This window comes from Arvicola amphibius, chromosome 6 (assembly GCF_903992535.2).
Source record: "Arvicola amphibius chromosome 6, mArvAmp1.2, whole genome shotgun sequence".
In the NCBI taxonomy this organism is placed as follows: Eukaryota; Metazoa; Chordata; class Mammalia; order Rodentia; family Cricetidae; genus Arvicola; species Arvicola amphibius.
The window spans coordinates 85,372,951-85,383,154 of record NC_052052.2 but is presented as its reverse complement, the minus strand read 5'-3'; positions in this window follow the sequence as shown (position 1 = coordinate 85,383,154).

Here is a 10,204-nt window from a genome sequence, read left to right as displayed (position 1 = left end):
GAGAGAGAGAGAGAGAGAGAGAGAGAGAGAGAGAGAGAGTGATTCTGTAAGTTCTGTGACTCTAGAGAACACTAATACAGGGGCAGAGAATCCTGAAGGAAGGACCTACATGTAAATCCACAGAATGGGTGTGGCTCAGAGGTGTGGGTCAGGAGCATAGGACAAAAATGAGCTCATAACCAATGAAGCTGATTCAACATAATGAACTTAGAATAATTGTAAAAGGCATAATCAGATCAGTACATTTTCATACTTTGAAATATAAAATTTTTGCAATTGGAAGGGGTAAAACTTTTTCTGAAGGATTGTAAAATCTACCTGTGAGCCTCATAGTAATCTTTGCTCGAGCTAAGAGAGTGGCAGCCTAACCAGCACTCTCATGAAGGAAGCAGAAGGTCTTGAGTTCCATTACAGCCTGAGACAAATAAGACCCTGTCTCAAACCAGAAAAAAAAAACAATAAAAATTCAAGTAGCAAGATAAGATCTAAATAAATAAACATAAATAAATACATCAACATAGCTAATAATCCAGACTTCAGTCTTAATATATTTTTGGGAAATCCTAAAATGTTCTTTCAGACTTTCAAATTAACACATTTTCTGAGGTGGAAACAAATGCTTAAAAACAATGTATATATGAAAGATAGTGTATGGAGCTACTCCTCTGAAGACACAAGAGCTTGGAGTGAGCCAGAATGATGTCACCATTAGGCAGTCTTTTACTACGGTCTCCAGTCGCAAGTTCATTACCTGGTTTACTCCTCTTACCACCATGTTCCTGGCTTACTTGGGACATTATTCTGCCATTTCTCTGAGGCATCATTAATCAATGATTAATTATTAGAACTTCCTTCAGGTATGAGTCTCTGACTTACCCCTCAATCTGTTTAAAACTTCTGGTCACAGTGATGACTCTACCTTCATTCTCCTGGAGAATGTCATGAGAGAAATGTGCAGTACTTATTTCACTCATATCTGTCTTAGCTATCTTTATATCTGGATGTGAAGAAGAAATTATATGCCATTCTGTTAGCCCATCCCAGTGCTAAGTTTCTATAGTGACATGCTGAGAGATGAGATGACAGATGCCATACAATCATTGGGATTCTGGCAAGATGATGATTTTGTGGGAAGTATTAAGCTCATCTTGCCAGGTTTCTTTTTCCTGGAATTCCAATCCACTTGTACCTTATGGAATTCTATCAATAGAATTTATTTTTACAGGGTGAAAGGTTTGTTTGGACTCATGATTTCAGAGAGGCTTGTCTGTCATGGCGTGGGAAGCTCAACAGTGGGTGTGGCTCAGCCTGTGACTAACTGAGCTTAGTTTGTGATGTTTTGTTTTGTTAATTCTTGTTTCTACAAATGAACATCATTCTTTTGACTGTGTGTGTTGAAATTTTCATGCTATGTATATCTTGTTCCCTTTATTGAATTAAAGGAGGCTAATGTACTCTCAGTGCTTTTATGACAAATTATATTTTATACATCAAAACCAATATGAGTTAGCATTAGTCTGTTGCAGAATATTTGGTTACACACACTGTAAAGATGTGTCTCTTCCTAAGGCACCTTCTGATTGATTAAATAAAGAGTTAAATGGCCAACAGCTAGGCAAGAAAGAATAAATGGGACTTCTATGGAGAGAGGGTACTCTGGGAAGAGGAAAGAAAATTTCACCTGCAGACTTGGTGCCAAGTCGGATGTGCCATACTGAGGAAAGGTAAAAGCCACATGACAGATTAGTAGTAGCATGTTAATTTGAGTTGTAAGAGCTCATTGGGGACAGCTTAAACTAAAGGTCGAGCTTTCATAATTAATAATTACTGGAGGAAGACTGCTTGTTGGTTTCCTGGCTGTTCAGTCCCAAAATAATCACACAGAAACTGTATTATTTAAAACACTGCTTGGCCCATCAGCTCTAGCTTCTTATTGGCTAGCTCTTACATATTAATTTAACCCATCTCCATTAATCTGTGCATTGTCACGTGGCAGCGGTTTACCAGGTAAAATTTTGTCTGTCTGTCTCCAGCAGGGCTACATGGAGTCTCTGCCTCCTATATCCCAGCATTCAGTTTAGTTTTCCCTGCCTCCCTCTATTCCCTGTGTAGGCCCAAGACAGTTTCTTTATTAACCAATGGATTCACAGCATAGAGAGGGGAATCCCACATCAAATAATAAGCCTCTATTTGAGGCTGACAGTCTCGATGAGAAAGCACTACTACATTAGTCTCCATTTCCTGAAGAGAAAATAACATCTTTGTGATTTCATCCAAATGTAACACTGCACAATGAATTTCTCAGCTTCTAGAATGAACTGACTACATTAATGGGTCAGAAACATTCACTTTCACTACACCCATTGCATTTTGGTTTATTCTGTGCTAGGTTTTGATGTATTGACTTCTCTGTGTCATGCACACAGTGGCATCAGTGTCTACTTTTGGTTCTTGTGTACAGACAGGAATCACATAAACACATAAAACAAACCCTTCTTTTTATCTTTCTTTCTCTCCCTCTTGCTTCTTTCCTCCTTTTATCCCCCATTTCCTACTTCAGACTGCCAGTAAGAGACTCTGAAGGACACCATTCCAGTTAAGTGCCCACCCAGTTCAATAATCAACGCATGGCAAAAGGCACCCTGGTGAATAGTAAGGAGGCACTTAACTGGAGAATGGGATAAATATCCAAAAACTTGTCTGTCCTGCAAGGAGCAGCCTGGACATCCTTATACTCACATGTTTAATTGGTGGGAGACCATGAAGAATACTTCTCAGAGTTTAATTCCAGCAATGACCTCATTTCAAAGTCACTATCTTTGGAAACAGTTATGCAATCGGAAAACACCAAAACTTAGTGCTACTTCATTTACCTCATCATTTTGAACACTTATCATCCCAAGTTGTAAGTAAATAATAACATTTTTTAGTATTTATAAAAGAAATATTTATAAATTTATATTTATATATTATATTCTTTTATAAATATATTTAAATATATTTTAAATATAATTTTATAAATATATTCATAAATGTATATAAAATACATAAAGAAATACATATATACATATAAAAGAAATAGCACATTAAAAAATTTCTCAGAATTTTAGGTGAAAAAAATACTGATTTTCTTAGTTCCTGGGGGAGGGGAATAAAGCCTTTCAGAGTTTGTCAGGAAACACACAAGATTCTTGGCATTCAAATTGCTTTCACAAAGTGATGCTGGGATGAGTCAAGTATAATTGAATGAGGAGCATACAGAATAAATTCTCCCTTAAGTAACATGGATATGAAAGAGAAGGGGAAGAGACACATCAGATATGTTACCAAGACAAAACACTTTGAAAATAATTCAAGACAATCATCAGACCCCAAATACTGATGTGTCCTCTTATGTCTAAAATGCATTTTCTCTTCAATGTCTTAGTATGTTGATTTAGTTTCTATGGAATGTCTAAGCATATTAGGCACCTCATAGGGTATCCCAAGTCTGAAGTAAGGTCTTCTTTTTGGGAACATGAACTCTTAATGATATAATTAACATCATTCTTTTTCTGGTTTCACACATCTTTCTGGGGGTAAACCTGTGCAGTAATGGACACTATCATCAGTCATCTTTCTGCAACTGCTTAGTTCACCTCTATCCAATTTAACTACTTGTACTGTCATTTTATCTTCCTCACATCAATGCAAATATATATGTATATATGTGTCTCTCTATATAACTCAATCTGAAGAATGTGTGTCTTCATTATTATTCTCAATAAAAACACCAGTGGCATTCTTGCAGAATGGAAAGTGTTGTGGAACACAGAACACTTAATGGTTCCAGTGGATCAACAAACCATTCTGATTCAGATGCATTGATTAGAGCCCCATTCATATTCCATGCCTTCACTGGCTCTATAGAAACTGCAATACCCTGAACAACTATTTTTCTGTCTCCAGATGCAGATAATTTAATATGAAAAGAAGGCTCCACAGAATAAGGCATAGCAATTGAAAAATCTGTGAATTGTATGTATAGGCTCTTTCTTCAGTATGAATCAGAAAATGGGCCCTTTCTTGAGAACAAAGATTCAGTTATTACTATGGTCTACTGATATGATATTGTGCTGTTATAAAGACAAGGCACATACCCAAATTAACTATTTTGTCACTATGATAAAACACCATGACCAAGACAGCTTAAGGTAGAAAGAGTTTATTTTGGTTTACAATTCCAGAGGGCAAAAATTGAGTTATGGTGGGAAGGCATGGTAGCCAGCTGCAAGCTGTGGCAGTGTGATCAAAGCAAGACTAAAGTTTCTTTTGTTATGCTGGAAATTTTATGATAATCAGTATTTTCTTGTTTGTGTTTCTAAGGAGTGAGTTATCTCGAGGGTCACAGTGTCCATGAGAACTATTGAGCTCTTCTGGAATCTGCTCTGGTGGATCCACCAAGACAGAGATGAACATTAGATTGGCTTTCTGGTCCAGCCCGACTGACTGTTCTAACCATTGTGAACACCACAATCTTATGACACCTGTAGTCAAGCTTCATTGAAGATAGACATCTTTAAAATAAAGTCTTATTAATCTAAAATTTATAAAGGCAACAAAAGATGGACTGATCATAAGTGAGCACTACAGTGTTTTGTGTAATGACAATTCATAGAATCTTTACTATACAGGAAACAAGTAGGGGTTACCGTATCTACATATATTGAGCAATGAGGCCTCAGTAGGATGCTTCCACAAAACTTTCAGAGATTCTGAGCAAGTGGGGAGGAGGTTAGAGTGGATGAAATGAAACTAGATGGTAGATTGTATACATGTATAAAATTTCCAAAGAGAGGACTAAGCAAGCAACCTGGGCCAAAGCAGACCTGAGACAGCAAAGTCTACCAGAACAGGTACAGGGGAGCAACTGCTGAGTGAATGAGCCAGAGCCAGAGCCAGAGACCACTGAGGGTCCAGATGTAAATCTGGGACATTCAAAGGAGTAGACCTAACTCAGGAGGCCTGTGGATCTGAGCATGAGTCTAGGACCTCCAAGAAACTAGGCCTGAACCAGGATCTCTGTGGGTCTGGGCATGAATCTGGAACCTCCGAGGGAAGAGGCAGGAACCAGAGATCTCTGAAGGTCCAGGTTTGAGTCTGGGACCTCAGAGGGAGTAGGCCTGTGGATCTGGGCGTTGGTCTGGGGCATCAAAGAGAATAGGCAGGCACCTGAAACCTCTTCAGGTCCTAGCATGAATCTGGGACCTCTCTGAGGGAGTAGGCCTGAGTGAGGTCCTCTGTGGGTCTGGGTGCATGCAAGCCTGGGAACTCCAAGGAAGTAGACCGAAGCCAGAGACTTTTGCAGGACCAACTCCAAGTCAGGGACCTCTGCAAGAGCAGATCCAGACCAGGATTTACAGAACAAGGTCAAAGCCTTTAACTTAGGCCAAAGTAGGCCTGAGGAAAGGCACTCCAACCTTAGACTGTAGTGGGCCTGAGGCAACAAATTTTACAGGAATGAGACTGAACCAGCTACCTAGGCCAGAGTAGGCCCGAGAAAGCAAGCTCCACAGGAACAGCAGTGGATTTAGTCCAGGGACATTTACAAAACCATGTCTGAGCTGACAACCTAGGCTAGAGCGGGCCTGAGACAACAAACTCCAAGGAAGTGGAGCAAAGCCCAGGAGCACTGCACTGAGCATCCTCCAGGAAAACAGAGTAACCAACAGGGTAACTAAAACCGTGGCACTTACTGTACCACAAGGAACAAACATCTGAGCCTTGGATTCACTGGCACATAGAAGATTAATCAACAGAATCACAGATAGCCCCAACTACATCTATTAGAGGAAAAGATGAGTAGAAAAGGTAGGACACACTCAACACCACAAAGAGCAACATAACACCAGTAAAACATAAAGACCCTATAACAGCAATACTTGACCAACCAAATATAGATGAAGCAGAAGAAAATGACCTAAAAAATAACTTTAGGAGAATTTTTGAGGCCCTTAAAGAGGAAATGAAAAATTACCTCAAAGAAATGAAGAAAAAGACAAACAAAACATTGGAAGATATCAACAAATCCCTTAAAAAGAACCATAAAAAAGAAACCAAACATATGAAAGAAATTATTTGAGACTTGAAAACTGAAATAGAGACAATAAAGGAAACACAAGCAGACAATTATAGAAACAGAAATCATGAGAAAATGATCAGGAACCACAAATATAAGCATGAACAGCAGAATACAAGAGACGGAAAAGAGAATCTCAAGCACTGACGATATAATAGAGAAAATAGACTCATCAGTCAAAGAAAACATTAAATCTAACAAAAGCTTAACATAAAATATCCAGGAATTATGGGACACCATGAAAAGACCAAACCTAAGAATAATAGGGATAGAAGAAGGATAAGAAATTCAACTCAAAGGCACAGAAAATTTATGTAACAAAATCATAGAAGAAAACGTTTTCAACCTAAAGAAAGATATGTCTATGAAGATACAAGAAGTTTATAGAACACCAGACAGAATTGATCCAAAAAAAGTCCCCTTGCCATGTAATAATCAAAACACTAAACATACAGAGTAAAGAAAGAATATTAAGAGCTGAAAAGGAAAAAGGTGGAGCAATGGTACGGGAGAATTGTCTGTATTCTGTCAATCATGTTTTAAATAAATGCTGATTGGCCAGGCAGGAAGTATAGGTGGGTCAACCAGACAGGAAGTAGAGGTGGGGCAATAAAAATAGGAGAATGCTTGGAAGAAGGAAGCCCATTACTCCCAGTCCAGCCCAGACCACCAAAGAAGCAACATGTGAGCTACCCTGCTGAGAAAGGTACCGAGCGACGTGGCTAACATAGATAAGAATAATGGGTTAATATAAGCTACCAGAGCTAATAAGAAGACTGAGCTAGTAGTCCAATCAGTTTTATAACAGATCTCTGTGTGATTTTCTTTGGGGCTTGCCTGCTGTAGGAACTGGGCAGGACAGAAACCCCAACAAGCCAGCCCTCCATGTTACAGAGTAACATATAAAGGCAGACCTATCAGAATTACACTTGACTTCTCATTGGGGACAATGAAAGGCAGAAAGTGATGGTCAAGCATTATGCAGACATTAAGAGACCATGGATGCCAGCCCAGACTACTCTATCCAGCAAAACTTTCAATCACCATAGTAGGACAAAACATGATATTCCATGACAAAACCAGATTTAACCAATACTTAGTCACAAAACTAGCTCTACACAAAATACTAGAATGAAAACTCCAACTTAAGGAAGTTGGATACATCAACAAAAACACAGACAATTGATGGTCTCATAACACCAAATCCCAAAGAGGGAGAAAATGCTCAAATTAACATTACCAACAATGAAAACTAAATTAACAGGGCATAGCAATCACTGGTCATAAATATCCCTTAATATAAATGGACTCAAAATACCTATAAAAAGGCATAGGCTAACAGACCGGATATGAAAACAGAATCCATCCTTCTTCTGCATATAAGAAACAAACCTCAACTTCAGAGATAGACATTGTCTCAGAGTAAAGGGTTGGGAAAAATATTCCAATCAAATGGTCCTAAGAAACAAGAGGGTGTAGCTACCCTAATATCTAACAAAATAAACTTCAAACTAAAATCAATCAAAAGAGTCAAGAAGGACATTTCACATTAGTCACAGGAAAAATCCATTAAAAAGGAAATCTCAATATTGAACATCTATGCCCCAAATATAAGGGCACCCTTGTATGTAAAGAAAACACAAAAAATGAACAGAGAAATAAGAGAACTAACAGATGTTATGACTCAAGTGAACTTAACAGACATCTATAGAATATTCCATCTAAACAGAAAAGGATATACCTTCTTCTCAGCGCCTCATGGAACCTTCTAAAAATTGAACACATACTAGGAAACAAAATAAACCTCAACAGATAGAAAAAATGGAATAACCCCATGTAACTTATCAGATCACCATGGCTTAAAACTAGAAGTCAACAGCAATACTAAATCCAGAAAGCCCACAAACATGGAAATTAAACAATGGTCACCTGAATCATCAATGGGACAAGGAAGAAATAAAGGGAGAAATTAAAGACTTACTAAAATTCAATGAAAATGACCATACAACATACCCAAATTTATGGGACACAATGAAAAGAGTGTTAAGAGTAAAGTTCATAGCACTAAATGCCTACATTAAGAAGCTGGAAAAATCTCACACTAGTGAATTAACAGAAAATTTGAAAATTTTAGAACAAAATGAAGCAAACTCACCCAAGAGAACTAGACTGCAGGAAATAATCAAATTGAGAGCCAAAATCACCAAAATAGAATCAAAGAAAACAATATGTAGAAGGAGCTGCGGGGCTGCATCCCGCCACCTGGCTAGCTTTACACCCGAAATAATTACACGGAAACTGTATTCATTTAAACACTGCCTAGCCCATTTGTTTCAGCCTCTTATTATCTAATTCTCACATATTGCTTTAACCCATATTTAGTAATCCATGTAGCACCACGAGGTGGTCACTTACCAGGAGAGATCTTAACCTGCATCCATCTTGGAGAGGAGAGGCATGGCAACTGCTTATGGTGACTGCCTGAAGCTTCTCCCCAACTCTGCTTCCTTTCTCCGACAATTCTGTTCTGTCTACTCCGACTACCTAATTTTCTGTCCTCTTAAAGGGCCAAGGCAGTTTCTTTATTAATCAATGAAAGTAACACATAGACACTCCTCCATCAACAATACAAAGAATCAATGAGACAAAGGGTTAGTTCTTGAGAAAATCAACAAAATAGACAAACCTTTATCTAAACTAACAAAAAGGCAGAGAAAGAATATCCAAATTAACAAAATCAGAAATGAAAAGTGGGACATAACAACAGACATAGAGGAAATACAGAGAATCATCAGGACATATTTAAAAAACCTGTACTCCACAAAATTGGAAAACTTAAAAAAATGGACAACATTCTGGATAAATATCATTTGCCAAAATTAAATTGAGACCAGATAAGCAAATTAAACAGACCTATAACTGCCAAAGAAATAGAATCAGTCATCAAAAGTCTCCCAACCAAAAATAGCCCAGGACCAGATGATTTCAGCTCAGAATTCTACAAGATTTTCAAAGAAGAGCTAATACCAATACTCCTCAAATTACTCCACACAATAGAAACAGAAGGAACATTGTCAAGCTCTTTTTATCATGCTACAATTACCCTGATATCCAAACCACAGAAAGACATTACTAAGAAAGAGAATTATAGACCGATCTTACTCATGAACATTGATGCAAAAATATACTGGCAACCTGAGTCAAAGAACATTTCAGAACTATCATCCACCATGATCAAGTTGGCTTCATCCCAGAGATGCAGGGATGGTTCAACATATGAAAATCTGTCAATGTCATCCACCATATAAAGAAGCTGAAAAATAAAAACCACATGATTTAAGCCTGCCTTTTTGTCTGCAGGGTCCTTGGAACCCTGCAAGAGACCCTGCTCTCATGTTGAGCAGACCACATGGCCAGACAGCTAGAAGTGCTACTCTCTGAGACCTTACCAGAGAGACAGAATCTAGCCCCCACAATTCCCTAATCTTCTCTGGCCATCCAGCAAGGTGTATTTGTTATCTGAGGTTTTCTGTTCTGCCTGGTTCCCACAATTGTTAAGTCCCAAAGAAATCACACAGAGTTCTATATTAATTATAAACTGATTGTTCCATTAGCTCAGGCTTCTTATTAGTTCTTATAACTTATATTAGCCCATTATTCTTATCTGTGTTAGCCACATGGCTCAGTATTTTTTTTCAGTGAGGCAGTCACATCTTGCTTGTTTTGTGTCAGGGTCTCAACTGCAGAAAGAGCTTCTTTCTTCCCAGAATTCTCCTGTTCTCATTGACAGGCCTCTACTTCCTGTCTGTTTGTCTCACCTATACTTTCTGCCTGGCTACTGGCCAATCAGCGTTTATTTAAAATATAATCCACAGAATATAGACATTTGTCCTACACCACTTACCCCTCTTTTATTTTAAATAACAAGAACTCTGAATCTAATATCCTTTTTTTAGCTTTTCTCCTGACTATTTGCCATAACAACTTGTAACCAACATTCAAAACAAAGGAAAATACCCATAGTCCATTTTGGGGGGAAATGTGGACATAGTTTTCTAAGCTACTTCCTGCTGGTTGGGGGCACTG